The sequence below is a fragment of the Aquarana catesbeiana genome, linkage group LG01, assembly GCF_042186555.1.
Source record: "Aquarana catesbeiana isolate 2022-GZ linkage group LG01, ASM4218655v1, whole genome shotgun sequence".
NCBI lineage: Eukaryota > Metazoa > Chordata > Amphibia > Anura > Ranidae > Aquarana > Aquarana catesbeiana.
This window is the reverse complement of record NC_133324.1, coordinates 238,196,181-238,216,306: the sequence shown is the minus strand read 5'-3', so window position 1 is coordinate 238,216,306 and position 20,126 is coordinate 238,196,181. Positions and strand designations below refer to the sequence as shown.

Genomic DNA, 20,126 nt, shown 5'->3' with positions numbered 1-20,126 from the left:
TTGAGCAAAGAAGAATCAATATTTGATAAGATAATATATGTCAATGCCTATGATGTGATTCTCTTCTATTTTAATTACAAGTTTTTTTGTCAGTAGTGTGTAAATGCTGGTTCACACAAGGGCGACCTGTCAGACGACTTGTCAGCCTGACAAGTTGCGCTCCATTCAATCGCTCCACTGAATCTCTCCGACTTAGAAAAAGGTTCCTGTACAACTTCGGAGTGGCTTGCGTTGACTTCCATTCATTTGCAAGTGGCACTGAGGTCACGCTGTGCGGGGCAGCTTCAGAGTCGGACGACTTTGAAGGCCGATCCTTGTGAACAGGAACTAAATGTTTTGTATTTGGTCAATTATGGATTTTTTATTATTATTACTATACAGGATTTATATAGAGCCAACAGTTTGCGCAGTGCTTTAAAATATAGAGGGGGGACAGTACAATTACAATATAGTTCAATACAGTAGGAATAGGAGGACCCTGCTCATGAGGCTTACAGTCTAAAGGGAGGGGAAGGAGGTACAAAAGGTAATAGCTACGGGGATGATCTGATGGAGTTCCTAAAGTGGGAGTCCGGCGACCAATCTTTTTTTTTTTTTTTTTTAGGTCATTGAGACAATTTGCTAATCCCAAAATAATACTCACAGTTTGGGTGTAATATTTCCGCCTCTGTCTGTTTTTGTACTGAAGAATAACTTAAAAAATGTGATGCTGGCTGTTTCCATCTTGCTTGTGGGCATGTGAAGCCCACAAGCACTGATTTCCGGGATGTGGTGAATGCTGTTCATTCAAAGCTTGTTCACACGCATGATCATTGTTTCCGCACTGAATCTTGGGAAGCCTGACACTAAGCTCCCAGGAGACAGTGCGGCGCCGGGGAAAGGCAATAAACACGCCTACTCCCATGGGAGGAGAGACAGGAAGTGCCACAATAAAGTACAATATAAAGGTAATTACAGCGATAAAAAAAAATTTCGTGTGGCATTTGAACATCTATGCAGTTAACTGAAGGGGGTAAGATTAAGTTAAAAATTTGAGTGGAACCCCGCTTTAAGTGGAGGTGGGGTGGGCTTCCCTGAATAAGTGAGTTTTTAGGGATCGCATAAAGGCGGACAGGGTAGGGGCTGACCGGGCATACTGGGGCAGGAAGCTCCAGAGGATGGGAAAGGCTTTGGAGAAAACCTGGAGGATTCATAAACGTAAAGTTTTATTGTAAACGTTGTGCCTCCAAAGTCTCATCTTAGGCTAGTTTATCTTCAATATATTGATATGTTTAGGGATGTGGCATCATTTTCACAGTAATTTTAGAGTGATTAAAATGTTAAGAAAATGTTTTGCTTAAGTCTCACTTGAAGACACGCACAGACAAGCGAGGAAAGTCACCCAATGTGACCCATCTGCAAGCCCTGGTTGTACTTTCCAGATGAGAGATCATATTTTCACAGCCATCATGACCTGTAGCATAAAGGCACCAATTAAAGTCAAATATGCTGTTCACTTTACAAGGGAAGTTGCAAAAGAAGGCGAAGCTCTCCTGAATTCCATCATCCAATCACGTGCAAGCGGAAATGCTGTTTTTTTATTTACCTCATATGTGATTAGGTATTCTATGCAAAGAGTACTTTCTCCACATTCACTAAGCTCTGGGGAAATTTCCCTTACAAAGTGAACAGCCTATTTGACTATAGTAAATCACCCTCATACTCCAGTCAACTATGTTAATAACAATACAAAGAGAACAGGATATATTTTAACACAAGTACATGGAACATCAGACACATATGTTGGGGTAACATATACTTTAATGACCTTCTGATAAATAAAATGGAGGAAATCAGAGTGCTGACTGAAAAAAACAAACCAGCTAATCATACCAGCAGTGTATGGGTTACAAGTAAAGTGCTGCTTTATTTCAAATAAAAACTAAACAGTGCAATTCCATGGCGGCACTGTGTATTTACACATCATGCACATACAGACTGAGGAATAAATGCACGGCTCTGTTTCTGGGCTCACACTAGTCATTTAATATTGACTTACTGGAACAACGGGGTCTTTTTTGGTGAGAAGAGAGCAAAGACCCCACGTGCCAGGAAATCTGATTTACCCAGTATGATGTATAATGCTCATTGGCTAAATCTGAAGCCACAGACTTCCATCTGTGTTCCAGGACAAAAAACAAAAAAAAAACAAAAACGCAACTTTCTAATAGTCCAGAACAAATGTACACCTGCTCCAAAGTCATCAAAATCAATAGAAAATGTGCTAATTCGGCACATATCTGACAAGTCTATAGGAAGGTGACAGCTTGGTGACGTACACAACGAAGGTCTGTCCATAAAAAGTGGAGCAAAGCCACATGTACAGTGCACCTGCATAGCCACTGGTAATGTAAACATGGGGGGCGTGCTATTGTCAGACTCTCCATCCATTACATTTTTGTGTTTGGGCTTAAACCCGCTTTGTTTTCAACCAGTAGTGCTGTAGTGCAATTATTCACTCTAGCCCCCTTTTCTCAATAATCTAGTCATCTGGGAACCGTTTTCGTGTATGTATGTAATGCAGGAGAGGCATCCCAACACACAACCACTTTTAGGCTCCAAGCTTTCACATAGCTACAAAAACTGAATGTCCACAAATTACTTCAACAAGTATTCACAACTTGACTTTAAGTGCCTGAACAACACATCAAGAAGAGAGGTTGCTATCTAACACAGGCTCAGCACACCCTTCTACAATTTGATCTTTAATGTATTACACAGAACTCACATAAAAGTAAACTAGGTGTACTAACACACCCTGATTCAGCTATGTGTCTGTGTGCAGAATTGCAACCTGAGCTACTGAACTCAGTAAACGTGACTTTCTTGTCATAAAGGTTTTTCTATAACACACAGAACAAACAATAAACCAGTAAGCATCCAGCAAAAACATTCCAACACAAGACAGATAAGTATAACTTTGGTGTATGATACTCATATCCTTATTTTCCCACTTTACAAACGTATACTTCTAATATCATGAAGGCTGGAATTTTATTGGTATGCATTTCATACAAAGAAGTTCTGAATAAAAAAAAATAAATTAGCTGAATGGTTACATTTTATTAAACAGAAATTAAAATAATCTTAAAGTGATTGTAAGGGCAGAAGGTTTTCTATCTTAATGCATTAAGATAAAAAGCCTTCTGTGTGCAGCAGCCGCTCTAATACTTACCGGAGGCCCATCTCTGTCCAGTGACATCCACGAGTGTTTCGGCCATCCGGGACACTCTTTCCTGATTGGCTGAGACACAGCCATTGGCTCCCGCTGCTGTCCATCAAAGTCAGTTAGCCAATCAGGAGAGGGGGGGCAGGGCTGAACCGCAGCTCCATGTCTGAATGAACATACAGTGCTGCAGCTCGGCTTGGGGGCCCCCATAGCAAGCTGCTTGCTATGGGGCCACTCAACAGGAGGGAGGAGACAGCAGCGCCCCTGGGGGACCCGAGAAGAGGAGGATCTGGGCTGTTTTGTGCAAATCCACTGCACAGAGCAGCTTAAGTATGACATGTTTGTTATTTTTATAGAAAAAAAAATGAGACTTTACAATCACTTTAAACCCTCCTTCCTAGTTGCATGGTTAATTAAAACATATAAAGAGATTTGTTTTTCTGATATTCATATTGTTTAATTAATGGTCTCTATGAGTACCTTCTGGGCTTGTGCAGGTTGGACAAAGGGCTTACTGATGTGTTTTGCTGAAAAAAAAAAATCAACTTCTTCAGAGGTAGACAATGTTGCGCGAGAACAAGTATTGCAACATTATCTAACATGATTTTACATGATATCTTTTCTGTAAACAGTTTTAGGCACCATTCACACTTATATGTCTTGGGAATGTGTGCATTATCGACGCAATCTCCCGGTTTATTGCTGGATCTGCCGTGTGCAATGACTTATATTGGCATGGGGCGGGGCCACCCGATGACGGAATTTGGAGGCCATGCCCCTTGTAACGTCACCATCCGGAGCATGATGGGGTGATGACATTACAAGGGGCGTGGCCTCCAAATTATATCATCGGGTGGCCCCACCCCATGCCAATATAAGTCATTGCACACGGTGGACCCAGCATTACACTGGGAGATTGCGTCGAGTCAACATCCGAAGAAGAACAGAGGGAGAATACCCAGCAAAAGAGCGAGAAGACCCAGCAAAAGAGCGAGAGACAGCGGAGAGAGAAGACAGCGCAGAGAGGAAGAGAGGAACCGGAGAGGGGAGAAGGACCAGCAGAGGGAGAAAACCCGGGGCTGCCTTAATAAAATACTTTAAAAACCTGTGTAGTGTGTTTATTTTTGAAACTTTTTTTTAGGTGAATGGGTAGGGGTACGATGTACCTCATACTCATTCACCCAGGGTGGGGGGCCGGGATCTGGGGGCCCCCTTGTTAAAGGGGGCTTCCAGATTCCGATAAGCCCCCGCCTGCAGACCCCAACAACCAATTGCAAGGGTTGTCGGGAAGAGGCCCTTGTTCTCATCAACATGGGGACAAGGTGCTTTGGTGTGGGGGCCTGGTATGGTTCGGAGGGGGGGTGCTCGCTCGGATAAGGGTCTAGTATGGATCTTGGGGGACCCCATCTCCATTTTTTTGGCGTGGAGTGTTCCCCTTAAGATCCATACCAGACCGAAGGATCTGGTATCATCTTGGGGGGGACCTCACACAAAAATTTTTTTACATTTTGGTGGGGTTCCCCTTCAAGATTCTCAGCACACAAGTTGCACTGCAAGTCGGATCATCTTGAACGTGGATAAAATCGCGTTTTTAACACTGCTTTTTGCCTGGCGTCAGTACTAGCTTTACAGCTCGTTTTTTAACGTGGGAATGAGGCCTTAAGCTCAGTTAGCTTTTGAGTGGACTTCCACTTTAATTTCTGTAATGTAAATAGTTTTTTTCTGAAAATATAGGCTACATAAAGAAATTAAGTTTTTATATTTTTCTATTCTACCATTACTTTCTGCACTTTATAAAGAAAAGAAAGTTGTTGAAATGTAGCACTCTATAGTATATACTTGTTACTGTTTACGGTACAACCCAACGACGATACACCACCAAACTGCACCAAAATTTTAGCCTGCTTGGAAAACTATTTAAACTAACCATTTAAAACAGAGTTCCACTCATTTGCAAGTTTATTAAAAGTCAGCAGCTACAAAAAGTGTTTAACCACTTGCTGCCCGCCCGCCGTCATATGACGGCGGGACGGTGCAGCTGTTGTTCTGGGCCGCCGTCATATGACGGCGCAGCCTTCCAGGCAGCCCAGGGGGGGCGCAGGGGGCCGCATCGCTTGGGTCCCGGTGCGCGTGGCTGGCGGCCTCGATGTCCGCCGGGCACCCGCGATTGCCCGGTAACCGGGCAGGACCGTGGATCTGTGTGTGTAAACACACAGATCCACGTCCTGTCAGATGGGAGGAGACCGATGGTGTGTTCCTTGTACAGAGGAAAACCGATCGGTCTCCTCCCCTTGTGAGTTCCCTCCCCCCACAGTTAGAAACACTCCCTAGCAACAAATTTAACCCTACAGCGCCCCCTCCTGGTTAACCCCTTCATTGCCAGTCACATTTATACAGTAAGCAATGCATTTTTATAGCACGGATCGCTGTATAAATGTGAATCGTCCCAAAAATGTGTCAAAATTGTCCGATGTGTCCGCCGCAATATCGCAGTCACGATAAAAATCGCAGATCGCCACCATTACTAGTAAAAAAAAAAAATAATGAAAATGCTATAAATCTATCCCCTTATTTTGTAGACGCTATAACTTTTGCGCAAACCAATAAATATATGCTTATTGCGATATTTTTTACCAAAAAATGTAGAAGAATACATATCGGCCTAAACTGAGGAAAAAATTGGTTTTAAAAAAAAACATTTGGATATTTATTATATCAAAAAGTAAAAAATATTGTGTTTTTTTCAAACTTGTCACTCTTGTTTTGTTTATAGCACAAGAAATAAAAACAGCAGGGGTGATCAAATACCACCAAAAGAAAACTCTATTAGTGGGGAAAAAATGATAAAAATTTCATTTGGGTACAGTGTTGTATGACCGCGCAATTGTTATTCAAAGTGCGACAGCGCTGAAAGCTGAAAATTGGCTTGGGCAGGAAGGGGGTGAAAATGTATGGAAGTGGTTAATAAACAGACACTCACATGTCCCATGGTTCAGCGATACGGCCGCCCGAAGCCTCGCTCCTCTCCCCTGCCTCTCCACGACATTGCAAGTGTGGGCATCCGGCTGTGACAGCTTGCGGCTTCACAGACGGGTGCGCACTGCACATGCGCAAGTCACGCTGCGCTCTCTTAGTAGCCAGGCAGTCTGGGACCTGTGATGTGTCAAAGAAGATTGCAGAGAGGGAGGGGGAGAGGAGGAGGAGGAGTCGCCTAGGCGGTGAGGCAACGAGAACAGGAAGTGGGAGCTGGGTACCTGTCAAAACTAGGTACCTGCTCCCCACCCCCAAAAAAAATTACATGCCCAATGTGGCATGTAAGGGGGCAAGGAGTGCTTAAAGTGGAAGTTCCACTTTTGGGGGGGAACTTTGATACAAGAAAATAGTAAATAGCAATTCACAAGAGCTACCTAATGTATAAATTCTGTTGAACTTTGCCCAGCTATGTAGATGTATACTGGTAGCTAGCAAGCTGCGGAGCACAAGAAATCCCTTGATTGGAAATGTGAGTACCACAGAGCCATCATAAGCCAGCATAAATTAAGGGAAAACTAAAGTAGTATTAAACAGGGCAGGTAGCAAAGGATGTACATATGCAGGAGTGATTGGGGGGTTGAGGGTAAGAGGATATATACTGGGGGGCACTTTGGAAGAGGACAGGACTTGTTCTAGAAGGGGGAGTTGATTTAAACCCCACCCTACCTACTAGCACAAGTCCCTTCCGCCCCCCAAATGCCCACCCCCAGTATATATCAGGCGCCCACCCACCTTCTAGCACAAGTCCTCTCTCATGCTAATGTGCCCCCCTAGTACATATCAGACCCTCATCCCACCTTCTAGCACAAGTCCTCTCCCATCCCAACATGTCCCCCCCAGTACATATCAGCCCCCTACCCCTCTTTCTAGCCAAGTCCTCTCCCGTCCCAATGTTCCCCCCAATACATATCAGCCCCCAACCCCACCTTCTAGCACAGGTCCTCTCACCGCCCAAGGCCAGGCCAGTTACTCTTGCTCAGTGCCAGAACTGGTTCAGGCACTGGACTCCGGGATTCAACAGGGATTTGCCTGGACACCGGGATTTAGATCAAATCTCGTGTTAGTCCTGGCGATTCTGGGATGGTTGGGAGGTATGCTTTAACATTCTGGTGCTATGGCTGCAACTAATCCATTAAGAAATATTGCCATATCAGTGATAAGAAAGTTAGAGGTAAAAAGAACCTCTTCCACATTAAAGTAAATTGTATAGCATGTATAAGTACTGTGTTGCAGCCAAAATTTTAAAAGATGCAAATACACCTTTATCAACCGTTAAATGAACCTTTTGCAAGTTGCGCCATTTTTTGCACGGACTGGAGACTGATTTCTAATGACGTCTAATAATTTACAGTTGTGCTCATAAGTTTACATACCCTGGCAGAATTGATGATTTCTTGGCCATTTTTCAGAGAATATGAATGATAACACAAAAACTTTTCTTTTACTCATGGTTAGTGTTTGGCCTAAGCCATTTATTATCAATCAACTGTGTTTACTCTTTTTAAATCATAATGGCATTAGAAGCTACCCAAATGACCCTGATTAAAAGTTTACAAACCCCAGTTCTTAATACCGTGCATTACTCCCTTTAACATCAATGACAGCTTGAAGTCTTTTGTGGTATTTGTGGATGAGGCTCTTTATATTCTCAGATGGTAAAGCTGCCCATTCCTCTTGGCAAAAAGCCTCCAGTTCCTGTAAATTCTTGGGCTGTCTTGCATGACCTGCACGTTTGAGATCTCCCCAGAGTGGCTCAATGATATTGAGGTCAGGAGACTGAGATGGCCACTCCAGAACCTTCATTTTATTCTGCTGTAGCCAATGACAGGCTGACCTGGCCTTGTGTTTTGGATCATTGTCATGTTGGAATGTCCAAGTACGACCCATGCGTAGCTTCCTGGCTGATGAATGCAAATGTTCGTCCAGTATTTTTTGATAACATACTGCATTCATCTTGCCATCAATTTTGACCAAATTTCCTGTGCCTTTGTAGCTCACACATCCCCAAAACATCAGCGATCCACCTCACAGTAAGAATGGAGTACCTTTCATCATAGGCCTTGTTGACTCCTTTCCAAATGTAGTGTTTATGGTTCTGGCCAAGCTAAATTTTGGTCTCATCACTCCAAATGACTTTGTGCCAGAAGGTTTGAGGCTTGTCTCTGTGCTGTTTGACATATTGGAAGCAGGATACTTTGCGGCATTTGCATAGTAATGGCTTTCTCGACCATGAAGCCCCTCATTCTTATTGTGCATCTTGAAACAGCCACACCACATGTTTTCAGAGAGTTCTGTATTTCACCTGAAGTTATTTGTGGGTTTTTCTTTGCATCCTGAACAATTTTCCTGGCAGTTGTGGCTGAAATTTTAGTTGGTCTACCTGACCGTGGTTTGGCTTCAAGAGAACACCTCATTTTCCACTTCTTGATTAGAGTTTGAACATTGCTGAATGGCATTCTCAATTCCTTGGATATCTTTTTATATCCCTTTCCTGTTTTTTACAGTTCAAATACCTTTTCCCGCAGATCCTTTGACAATTCTTTTGCTTTCCCCATGACTCAGAATCCAGAAACGTCAGTGCAGCACTGGATGAAAGCTGCATGGATCTATCAGGAGTCCAGAAACTCATTAACCTTTTATACACACACACTAATTACAAGCAAACAGATCCCAGGTGAGGATGGTTACATTTAATAGCCATTCAAACCCCTTTGTGTCAACTTGTGTGCATGTTATCAGGCCAGAATCACCAGGGTATGTAAACTTTTGATCAGGGTCATTTGGGTAGTTTCTGTTGCCATTATGATTTAAAAAGTGTAAACACAGTTCATTGATATTAAATGGCTTCAGCCAAACACTAACCATGAGTGAAAGAAAAGTGTTTGTGTTATCATTCATATTCTCTGAAAAATGGCCAAGAAATCATAAATTCTGCCAGGGTATGTAAACTTATGAGCACAACTGTATAAATAACAGTGATTGCACGATTGTAAGGAATACTGCAGAGGTCTACTAACTTTACATTTTACTATAAATGAGCATAGCCACAGGTTTCTCAACAACCTCCCAAAGAAATGTCCACCTTACTCTCTAAACACACCAGCAAGGGGAATCTCCTGGGTGTACAGGTGCCATGGCAATGTGCTCTGTCACACATTAGTAAAGTATCACCATCATCTTTGCCCTTCATGCTGACTACAATAAAGTGAGACTAAACTCGCTTAATCAACAATAAATATTTTAATCCTTATGCTGCTACCATTAGTGAATAGATATAAATGTATATTATATTTACTTGTTTCAACCTTTTTTTTTAAAAAACATTTCTTTGGTTGCTTCCTGGTTTCTGGCCTAGTACAAAATTATGTCATACATCCCAGTAATGTTCAATGGTATTTTTTCCATTCATGTAGAAGAGGGGGCTTTCTCAGCTAAGCAGGCCATCCTGCCTGCACACATGAGCAGGGCTGTCTTTAATATTGATTGGACCCTGGGCAAAAATTTTCTTGGGGGGCCCCCCCATGCAATTTCACTCTCCACCTGCTCTGAGACATACAATAAATAGCAGCTAGACTTAAAATCATTTTACTGTATCGGATCAGGCATCGATTGCAATTGGTTGCCAGCGGTTACAGCATATCATTACTGCTTACTGACTGGTTGCTAGAGGTTACAGCACACATTATGGCTCACTGATTAGTTGCTGGAGGTTACAGCAAATGATTTCTGCTTGTTAATTGGTTGCTAGAGATTACTGTACAGTAATACTGCTCACTGATTGGTTGCTAGAGGTTACAGCACATCCTCTCCTCACTGCAGGGGGGCATGATATACATATGAATGTTGCCTTTATTTACATATCAATGCCGCTGGCCGCAGCTATTTACTTATGAATTCCGCCGCTGTTCACATAAGAATGCCCGTTATTTACATTTAAACACAGAGTCTGCAGGTGAGTCATCTGTACACAACGATAGGGCAGAGCTGGGCAGCATTAGTAGCAGCACTTCACACTGAGATATCGGGACGCAGCACAGGACTAAAACTTCAAGGGACAAGGGAATTTTAACTGGGATAGTTGGCAAGTATAAGGCAGCTGCTTTGGGCCCCACAACAATGACAGGGCCCAGGGCAGCTGCCCCTTTTGCCCTGCCTTAAAGACGGTCCTGCACATGAGCTAAGGGCAGATGGATTCCAGGAAGTAAATGTTACATGAAACATCTGCCCTTACTCAAGATTGGTGCAGAAATAAATCCTAGGGGGTGTTTTTTGATTTCTCAACAAAATAAAGCATAAAGACATGGATGGGTAAGTATGATTTGAATATTAAAAATAAATAAAATAGCATTTTCAGTTTGTGGTGCTCAGAAACAGCTTGGTTCCACTTTGAATTCTCCAATGTGACCTACTCCATAGGACAAAAAGTATTCTACCCCCATTTAATTCTTGAAGAGCTGGGTTAGCTATCAGGTTATTGAATCCTGAAAGAGTGCATGTTTCAGGGCCTGCTACATACTGAGTGATGTTAAAAGAGAATAACCGCCCCCAGACTTTCTATTTATGAGACAAGATAAAGCAACAAATGTGTGGACATAAACTAGTTCAGACATGCCCTAAATATTAACAGATAGGCCCAGATTTGCAAAAATGCCATAAATGACAGGCATAAAGGTGACAACATTTCTGGGTGGGGCAATAAAACTTGTCTTTATCTTCATATTTGTTTGCCTGTAAGGGTGAAAAAAATAAGAGATTACTAGTTTATTTCATAGAGATTACAATTGGTACAAATGAAGTTAAAGGAAATGCAAAGTGGCAAATCTTGGTGGCCATGAGAGTGGCCTAGAAGGGCTCATCACAGGAACAGGTCTGTGGATGGGAATGCCTAATTTCAGCCAGCAGGTTGTAATTCACTCCCAGAATATCCATGTCAGAAGTTCCAAGCAATGGCAACTATATTACACTGTACTGAAAAAGTCACAATGGCTAAAGTCCCCTACTGATGGAGAGGGTCTGTCTAGCAATACCTGCTGGCAGAAAGATAAGGATGGCGTCTTATTGCAGAAATTGATATATTGGCCAGACACAGAGGTTGCATAACTGTGACAAGTGCAGGTATTAGATGACAGCATACAGGTGTACAGCACTGATGGGGTTAAACAATGCCTATTAGAGGGTATGGGAGAACAAACCACTTACAATGCGTCTGTGTATTTTGGTTTTACGCTGCAGGGGAAAAAAAAAAACAGAAGCGTCTCTTACAAAGCACATTTTTGTCCTTATTAGGAAGTATAAAGCCTTTGGATTAATAGGACAAGGACTGCATGGGAGAAACTCAATGCAGACGTGGGTATTGTCTGCATTAAGCAGACAATATAGCAGTGTTTAACTAAATATAATGTCCCATGTTAACAGTATCCTTAAAGCGGACCTTCAGTCATTTTTTCAACTTTCCATCTATTAAGTTCCCTGCCCTCGTTGTTTTAACTTTGGATAGTAAAACATTTTTTATTTCTGCCAGTAAATACCTTATACAGCCCACTTCCTGTTTCTTGTCTGGTAAAAAGCCTAGGCTTATGACATCATGCACAACTCTCTCCCTCACTCTTGTGAGAGTTTGCCAGGAAGGGGGGGGGGGGGGGGGGGGGAGTCATAAGAGGGCCAATGGGAGCTGCAAAGCTGGAGGTGTGCCTCTGTGTCTGTGTAAATCCAGGAAGTGAACAGGCAGCAGCTTCAGCTGCCAACAGTAAAATGGATGCAGCCAGACTCAGTGGAGGGAGATTTCTGCAGCATATTTGGCAAGTACAGAATCACAGTATATGTACGGTAAGGTCCATAAATATTGGGACATCGACACAATTTTAATCTTTTTGGCTCTATACACCACAATGGATTTGAAATGAAATGAACAAGATGTGCTTCAGCCCGGGTTCACACCTATGCGAACTAGATGTGCGTTTAATCTAATTCGCATAGCAGGAGAATGTGACTGGCTCCCTATGGAGCCGGTTCACATATCTCCGGGGCGGCTGCGGAGCGCACTGCACAAAAACGCTGTGCGTCTTTGGCTCCGTATCAGGGCCGAATTCAGGCATAGAATCGGCCCTGATTCGTCCCTGAAACGGGGAACAGGGACGCACAGCGCTCCTGTGCGATCCGCAGCCCCTTATGGTGTGAACCCGGGCTTAACTGCAGACTTTCAGCTTTAATTTGAGGGTATTGCATGCTCAATCAGATTCAAGTCAGGTGATTGATTTGGCCATTGCATAACATTCCACTTCTTTCCCTTAAAAGACTCTTTGCTTGCTTTCGCAGTATGCTTCAGGTCATTGTCCATCTGCACTGTGAAGTGCCGTCCAATGAGTTCTGAAGCATTTTTCTGAATATGAGCAGATAATATTGCCCGAAACACTTCAGAATTCATCCGGCTACTTTGGTCAGCAGTCACATCATCAATAAATACAAGAGAACTAGTTCCATTGGCAGCCATACATGCCCACGCTTCACTGATGAGGTGGTATCCTTTGGATCATGAGCAGTTCCTTTCCTTCTCCATACTCTTCTCTTCCCATCACTCTGGTACAAGTTGATCTTGGTCTCATCTGTCCATAGGATGTTGTTCCAGAACTGTGAAGGCTTTTTTAGATGTTGTTTGGGAAACTCTAATCTGGCCTTCCTGTTTTTGAGGCTCACCAATGGTTTACATCTTGTGGTGAACCCTCTGTATTCACTCTGGTGAAGTCTTCTCTTGATTGTTGACTTGGACACACCACGTGCTAAGTCGCTGTACGGGCACGTTAAGCTTTAAATAAAGTTTTTAAACTTTATTACACCATGGAAGCTCTTTCTTTCTACTTATGAGGGGAAGCGACATATTTACAAAGTAAGAAGCCCAGGAAATATCCAACATAAAATATAGCGGCAAGCGACTCGTTTTCCAGCATAATCGCATTACCCTTATGTGAGACGTGGGGAGCTGAGGACACCATAAGTATCCACCAGAGGAAGCAACAAGGAAAACAACCCAGCATATTACATTAAAGGCGTAATACCCCTGGCGGGGTTCTGGGAGCTGGTGAGTAGGCTACCAAGAGGGGGAGCACGAGAGTCACCAGGCAAATTGTTGCAGCACCATAGTCACCATTGGGGATTTATTTAAGATATTGCCAACATATGGGACTGTTATAATATGCCCGAGATATAACTGCCGTGATTTTTATGTTGTTAGTTCCAGCTACGTTACTAGTTGCAGTTGTGTATATATATGCAAGCCGTAGGCCCTATTTATGGTCTTTGATTAAGGGGATTTAACTTGCATGTGGTGTATGGTATTTTTATTTGCAATACACTGTTTCCGGGTGTTTCCTAATGCTTGATATAGCTACGGATCCAACACAGGAATTTAGCATACGATATATGGTTTAATAAATGCACTACAGGTAACACAGCCTCTGGCCTCATTACTAGATGCTGTAAGACCACATCAGTTTCTGTGCGACACCGGAGTGTTTGTTATATACCTGCAGCATAAATCCAGCCGCACATATTCATCTGCTGAAGTGACATCCTTAATATAAGGGGAAAACTTCTCTTTATATGTACCATATTCCATAAACCACGTTCAGTGAGTCGCTTAACTTTAGGCTGTCCCTGTTTAAAAAATTAAAGGTAGCGCCGTCGTACCCACTCTTTATTATTTGTTGGACACACATACACCTACCTCCTGGAGAGTGTTCTTGATCTGGCCAACTATTGTGAAGGGTGTTTTCTTCACCAGGGAAAGAATTCTTTGGTCAACCACCACAGTTGTTTTTCGTGGTCTTCTGGGTCTTTTGGTGTTGCTGAGCTCACCGGTGCGATCTTTATTTTTAAGGATGTTCCAAACAGTTGATTTGGCCACACCTAATGTTTTTGCTATCTCTCTGATGGGTTTGTTTTGTTTTTTCAGCCTAATGATAGCTTGCTTCACTGATAGTGACAGCTCTTTGGATCTCATATTGAGAGTTGACAGCAACAGATTCCACAGATTCATACAGCACACTTGAAATGAACTCTGGATCTTTTATCTGCTCCTTGTAAATGGGATAATGAGGGAATAACACACACCTGGCCATGGAACAGCTGAGCAGCCAATTGTCCCATTACTTTTGGTCCCTTAAAAAGTGGGAGTCACATATACAAACTGTTGTAATTCCTACACTGTTCACCTGATTTGCATGCAAATACCCTCAAATTAAAGCTGATAGTATGCAGTTAAAGCACATCTTATTTGTTTCATATCAAATCCATTGTGGTGGTGTATAGAGCCAAAAAGATTAGAATTGTGTTGATGTCCCAATATTTATGGACCTGACTGTAAAATAATATGCAAAGTGGTTGGAGGGAAGCTTCACAATGGCAAAGATGTTTTTATGTGAGCAGACTGCAGTTCCTCTTTAAGAAGATACACACACTGCTCACCACGTGCTTTCAAATGCACATCACCATACGAGGCTTTTCTTCTACTTATATTGGTGCTCAATTCAACGACACAGTGATTAAAGCTAAAGATGGCTAAACACATGGAAAAATACAAGGTATTTCAACTTCACATTTACTATTATATCATACAAAGTTGTCCACACTCATGGTGGCTGCTATGATTGGAGAAAGGACAATTCAGAACTCAGCACACATACAAAGATTTTTAAACTAGCTAACTGCCATCATCTAATAAAGGTGACCCAAATCTGCTTCTGGCCAACTCCTTGTGTAGCCCAAGTGTCGCCTGAACCTGCCAAAAGCATTGCAGTTATGAGATGGTAATGTGTATAGATACCTATAGAGCCACAAGCTGAAAATATTTTTCTAGTTTCTACAGGTAAGCTTGCCATACATGACTCCTGTTGATTCAGCTGAAACTTGTTCCGTGGGTGGCCCTGTCAGCACCACCCAACTTGACAAAATCGACTTTTGTCAATGGAGCCAAGCGCCCACCATGTTGGACAAACCGCTCCTGAAATCTTATTGTGTGTGGCCAGGTTTAGAGCTAGGCCAAGACAAGGGAAACCTGGCTTGCCCTAATTAAAATAGATGTAAACCTGGTAACTAGATGACCTTTAGTTTGCTAAAACAGTGTGTGTCATAAACAATGACACACACTGCAATGTACTTTTTTCACCAAAAATTGCATCCCATTGCTGCTAACTTCCTTATTTCCTTCAGTCTCTTTGTAGCCACTTCCTGTCTACTTTATATGTACTTGCTTTAAGCCTAGTACACACGGGCCGAATGACGGGAGACATCAGCCGGTTCAATAATAAAATGTCCGACATTCATACGACATACATACATGTGTATGGCAGCCAGTCCAATAGAAGTTGGCCATTTTGACAGCTTCTGTCGGACCAGCATGCTGGAAAACCAGCAGCCAACTGGCTCCCAATCAGAGCTCTCAATCAATGGCTGAGAGAGCTGGAGCGTTCTGGTGGTGGTGGTGGTGGTGGGGGGGACTGTCAGAAAACAACATCTCAGCGGGGGAGATTGCTGTACTAACGTTAGATCATTAAGACAGCGGCTCCAATCTGAGCTGTCAGTTTCGTTCAACACACTGGCTTAAACTAAAAAAACTGGATAGTGTGTACTAAGCTTCAGTGGCGGCTGTATGTCATTGCTTAGACCATTCTTCCTGCTGGTGACAACAGTGGAACATGCCTGTGCAATAAGCATAGGCACTGCTGCTTACAGCCTCCATTGGAAACACATGTGACACAACACAGAAATGTAATAGGGACCCAGCAACAGAGCTTTGCTAGTCAAAGGCAAGAACTGCCTGAACAAGGACATTCATGGTAAGATTGTCAAGTATTATTTTATTGAAAGCTTAAATCTTAGCGAAGTCCTACCCAGGACGTAAAGCAGGGTGGCCTGTATGGTGATGTCAGCACGCTAGTGGAGGGGTTTTAATCACAAACCCATCAGGAGAATGAGCCGAGAGGAAGAATACACTCGCCACCCACTTTATTAGGTAAACCTGCTAATCACCCAATCGCATGGGAGCAACTCAATGCATTTAGGCATCTAGACATGGTAAAGATGACTTGCTGAATTTCAAATCATGCATCAGAATCAGTAAGAAAGGCGATTTAAGTGACTCTGAACGTGGCATGGTTGTTGGTGCCAGAATGACTGGTCTGAGTATTTCAAAAACTGCTGATCTACTGGGATTTTCATACACAACCATCTCTAGGGTTTACAGAGAATGGTCTGAAAAAGAGAAAATATCTAGTGAGGCCCCACACAATCCAGTTGTGTGGACGAAAATGCCTTGTTGATGTCAGAGGTCAGAGGAGAATGGGCAGGCTGGAAAGCATGGATCCATCCTGCCTTGTATCAAGGGTTCAGGCCGGTGGTGGTGGTGGTGTAATGGTGTGGGGGATATTTTCCATTTTGCCACGTCCCACCTGAGTATTGTTGCTGACCATGTCCATCCCTTTTATGACTACAGTGTACCCATCTTCTGATGGCTACTTTCAGCAGGATAATGCACCATGTCACAAAGGTCAAATCATCTCACCACTGGTTTTTGAACATGACAATGATTTTAGTGTACTCCAATGGCCTCCACAGTCACCAGATTTCAATCCAATAGAGCACCTTTGGGATGTAGTGGAACGGGAGATTCGCATCATGGATGTGCAGCCAACAAATCTGCAGCAAGTGCATGACGTATCATGTCAATATGGACCAAAACCTCTGAGGAATGTTTCCAACACCTTGTTGAATCTATGCCACGAATTAAGGTGGTTCCAAACCGGTACTAGCAAGGTATACCTAATAAAGTGGTGTAGATGCCAGTTGTTGTTCTAACATGTAATGCCTACAACCTATTGCACAAGTGAGATTTTGATTGCTGCAATAATTTTGAATTAAATTGAGAGCATTAGATGCCCCCTTCTTTTGCTTTCTAATGAGGCAAAATCATTCTGAAGACACTAAGGAGGAATGATCTAGTGCAGTGATGGCGAACCTTGGCACCCCAGCTGTTTTGAAACTACATTTCCTATGATGTTCAACTATACTACAGAGTGCATGAGCATCATGGGGAATGTAGTTCCAAAACATCTGGAGTGCCAAGGTTCGCCATTACTGATCTAGTGGTTAAGAATATTAAGCAGAATTATCCTTAATTAATGTGGCTTGATGGTGATGTTGATGCTTTCCTCTTTTACCTCCTGTAACTAAAGAGATCCTGACATGAGGGAAAGTGTCCACCTTTTTATTTTGACAGATGAAGGTGTTGGTATTCTTACGGTGATGGTTTTTATTGAAGAGTATTCGGATGAACGTTTGAACACATTTTGGAAAATGAAGACACATTCTATGAGTGATCACACGGTTGTTTTGGGTCTCATGTTTTCTGTTTGATATATTTGAAGAGTCACATATTTTTTCACATTTGTTGATCAAGATTGACAATATTGTTCATTACATTGTTGATTTGATAGGATTGGATTATTGTAATCAGTTTTTCACATCCATTTTGTTCACATTATATTATTTATTGATTGATCGGGTTATTACATTTTTTGTGATCTCATGTATTTATTGATTGAAATTTATAATTTTATTTTTTTGTATATGACTCATGTCTTGCAATCTATGAAATTTTCACTATAATTATATGGGTTTAGAGTTTGTAGGGGGAGTAGAAGGGCGAGCACGGCACGTTTTTTAAATTTATGCCCCCGCAAGAGCATAGCTAACTGGTATAAAACAGATGAAAAAAAAATATATAAATGAAACGTAAAGCTGATAAAAGCCGTCAAAAAAACAAAGTGAATTAAGTTTAATATGCACAATCCTGCCTTAGACTTATTTACTATACCTGGTCCAAAATAAAAATCAAAATAGTAAAAAAATCTTAGCTGTCTACTTTCTCGAATGAAAGCAGACATCTCACTGTCATGGGCAGCACTGCTATTTTTGCTAAAGCTTTTTCATCTTAGTCCTTCAGTTTGAGCACCTAATACCCTTTAGTTGCAGCTTGCGTCCAGCACAGATGTATTTGTTAAACCTGCCTCATCCTTTCCACAGGAAGACTCTGATCTCTCCAGAAAATTCTGGCCTAGACAACCTGTGTGTGTTTTTTACATAAGCCAAGGGTTCATTCCAAATTGTGTGCTGAGCTATAAGCAGGATGTGCATTGATTCTTAAACCAGCAACAGTCCCATGGGCTGCCTTAACTCCTTTACAACCAAACTTGTTTCCGGCATTCATTGGTTCTGAGACAGGCCTCTGCTTAGATTAAAAAATTCTTCAACAGCCCCCAAGCTAATGTTTTCAATTAACAGAATGAAACAGATATGTTCCTCTAATACTCCCAACGTGGGAATTACTTGATTTCTTACAGGAAAACACAGATCTAACATTGGGCCTTTCAGGTCTAACCCATGGCAGCTCAACAACAGTGAAATCCTGTCTGGAAATATGGTAACTATGCACTAAGGTTTGTCTTATGATCACTCAAAAACAAACTTCTCTCACACTGAAAGTTAGTTCTTTACTAGGGAAAACTGGGAGGCAGATCATAAAGCATATATTGTAGTTCCTTATTACTGAATAGGCACACAAGCCCATAATTCTTCATGGGAACCCACATGACTGTCAGAAAGTCTTTCCTATTCTCTGGTACTACAGTCCATGAAAAAGTCATTGCATTAGTCATGTAGACTCTGATTTACTAAGAATAGTACCATGCACCTAAAACCTAACTACCTTAAAGTGACACTAAAATGGCACCCAGATGGGGAGAGCCAGGAGCACAGGTAAGGGATCTGAGAAGAGGAGGATCAGGACTGCTGTGTGCAAAACCACTGCATAGAGCAGGTGTATATGTTTGTTATTAAAAAAATCCCTTTACAATCACTTTCATTCATCATTATTTATTGTTCAGTAAAACACATGGGCTTCATTAATGTGCATGTTCCTTCATTTTATGTATGCCCCAAGACCATTCCAATGTAATCATATCTGGTCACTGATCATTTAGAAAGGCACTGCTCATACTCATTGCAGTGCCTGGATTGATTTGTCTACAGGAAGGTTACACATCACTGGATGACTACTAGCTGGCTGCAGTCCTGTCCTCAGAGCACTAGCCATTTTGACTAATGCCGCGTACACACGAGCGGACTTTACGGCAGACTTTGCCCGGCGGACTGGATTTCGTCAGACAATTCGATCGTGTGTGGGCTCCAGCGAACTTTGTTTTCTCAAAAGTTGGACGGGCTTAGATTTGAAACATGTTTTAAATTAATCCGTCGAAATTGAGTCCGGTCGAAAAGTCCACTCGTCTGTATGCTAGTTCGACGGACAAAAAGCCACGCTAGGGCAGCTATTGGCTACTGGCTATGAACTTCCTTGTTTTAGTCCGGTCGTACGTCATCACGTACGAATTCGACAGACTTTGGTGGACTGTGTGTAGGCAAGTCCGTTCATTCAGAAAGTCTGTCGTAAAGTACGTAGAAAAGTCCGCCGGGCAAAGTCTGCCGTAAAGTCCGACCGTGTGTACGCGGCATAAGTGGGAAAATTGTATAAAACGAGTAGTATTTCTAATTTGCATATATTACACATATATATTAGATATTCCTACATAGACAGTTCACTGATTGTGTGTGTTGTTTGAAATTGCTCCCTAACGTTTAATTTCAAAGCTGGTAGAATGAAAATGCACTGCATACAGTGCCACATTTATATTTTCTCCCCATAGGTAAAACTGTATTTTGCTTTCCCCATCATAATCCAGTAACTCGATAGCCTTAGAACCACACTACCATGATCAAATTATATCAACATACAAAGCACACCAGACCTGGGGCAGAAGGCCTGAATGAGACAATCTGA

The 20,126-nt window shown here is 42.3% G+C and overlaps 1 protein-coding gene and 1 long non-coding RNA gene across 3 annotated transcripts in view; one reads left to right on the top strand and one right to left on the bottom strand.

The window, feature by feature from the left end:
* Nucleotides 1-20,126, bottom strand: part of SH2B3 (SH2B adaptor protein 3) — a 230,490-nt gene that overhangs the window by 48,051 nt on the left and 162,313 nt on the right. The window lies entirely within an intron of this gene.
* LOC141139748 (uncharacterized) overlaps nt 1-20,126 on the top strand; it is a 52,547-nt gene that overhangs the window by 27,410 nt on the left and 5,011 nt on the right. Inside the window, exon 3 of the long non-coding RNA XR_012243801.1 lies at nt 18,634-18,713. This is a non-coding gene — a long non-coding RNA (uncharacterized lncRNA). The remainder of the gene's footprint in view (nt 1-18,633; nt 18,714-20,126) is intronic.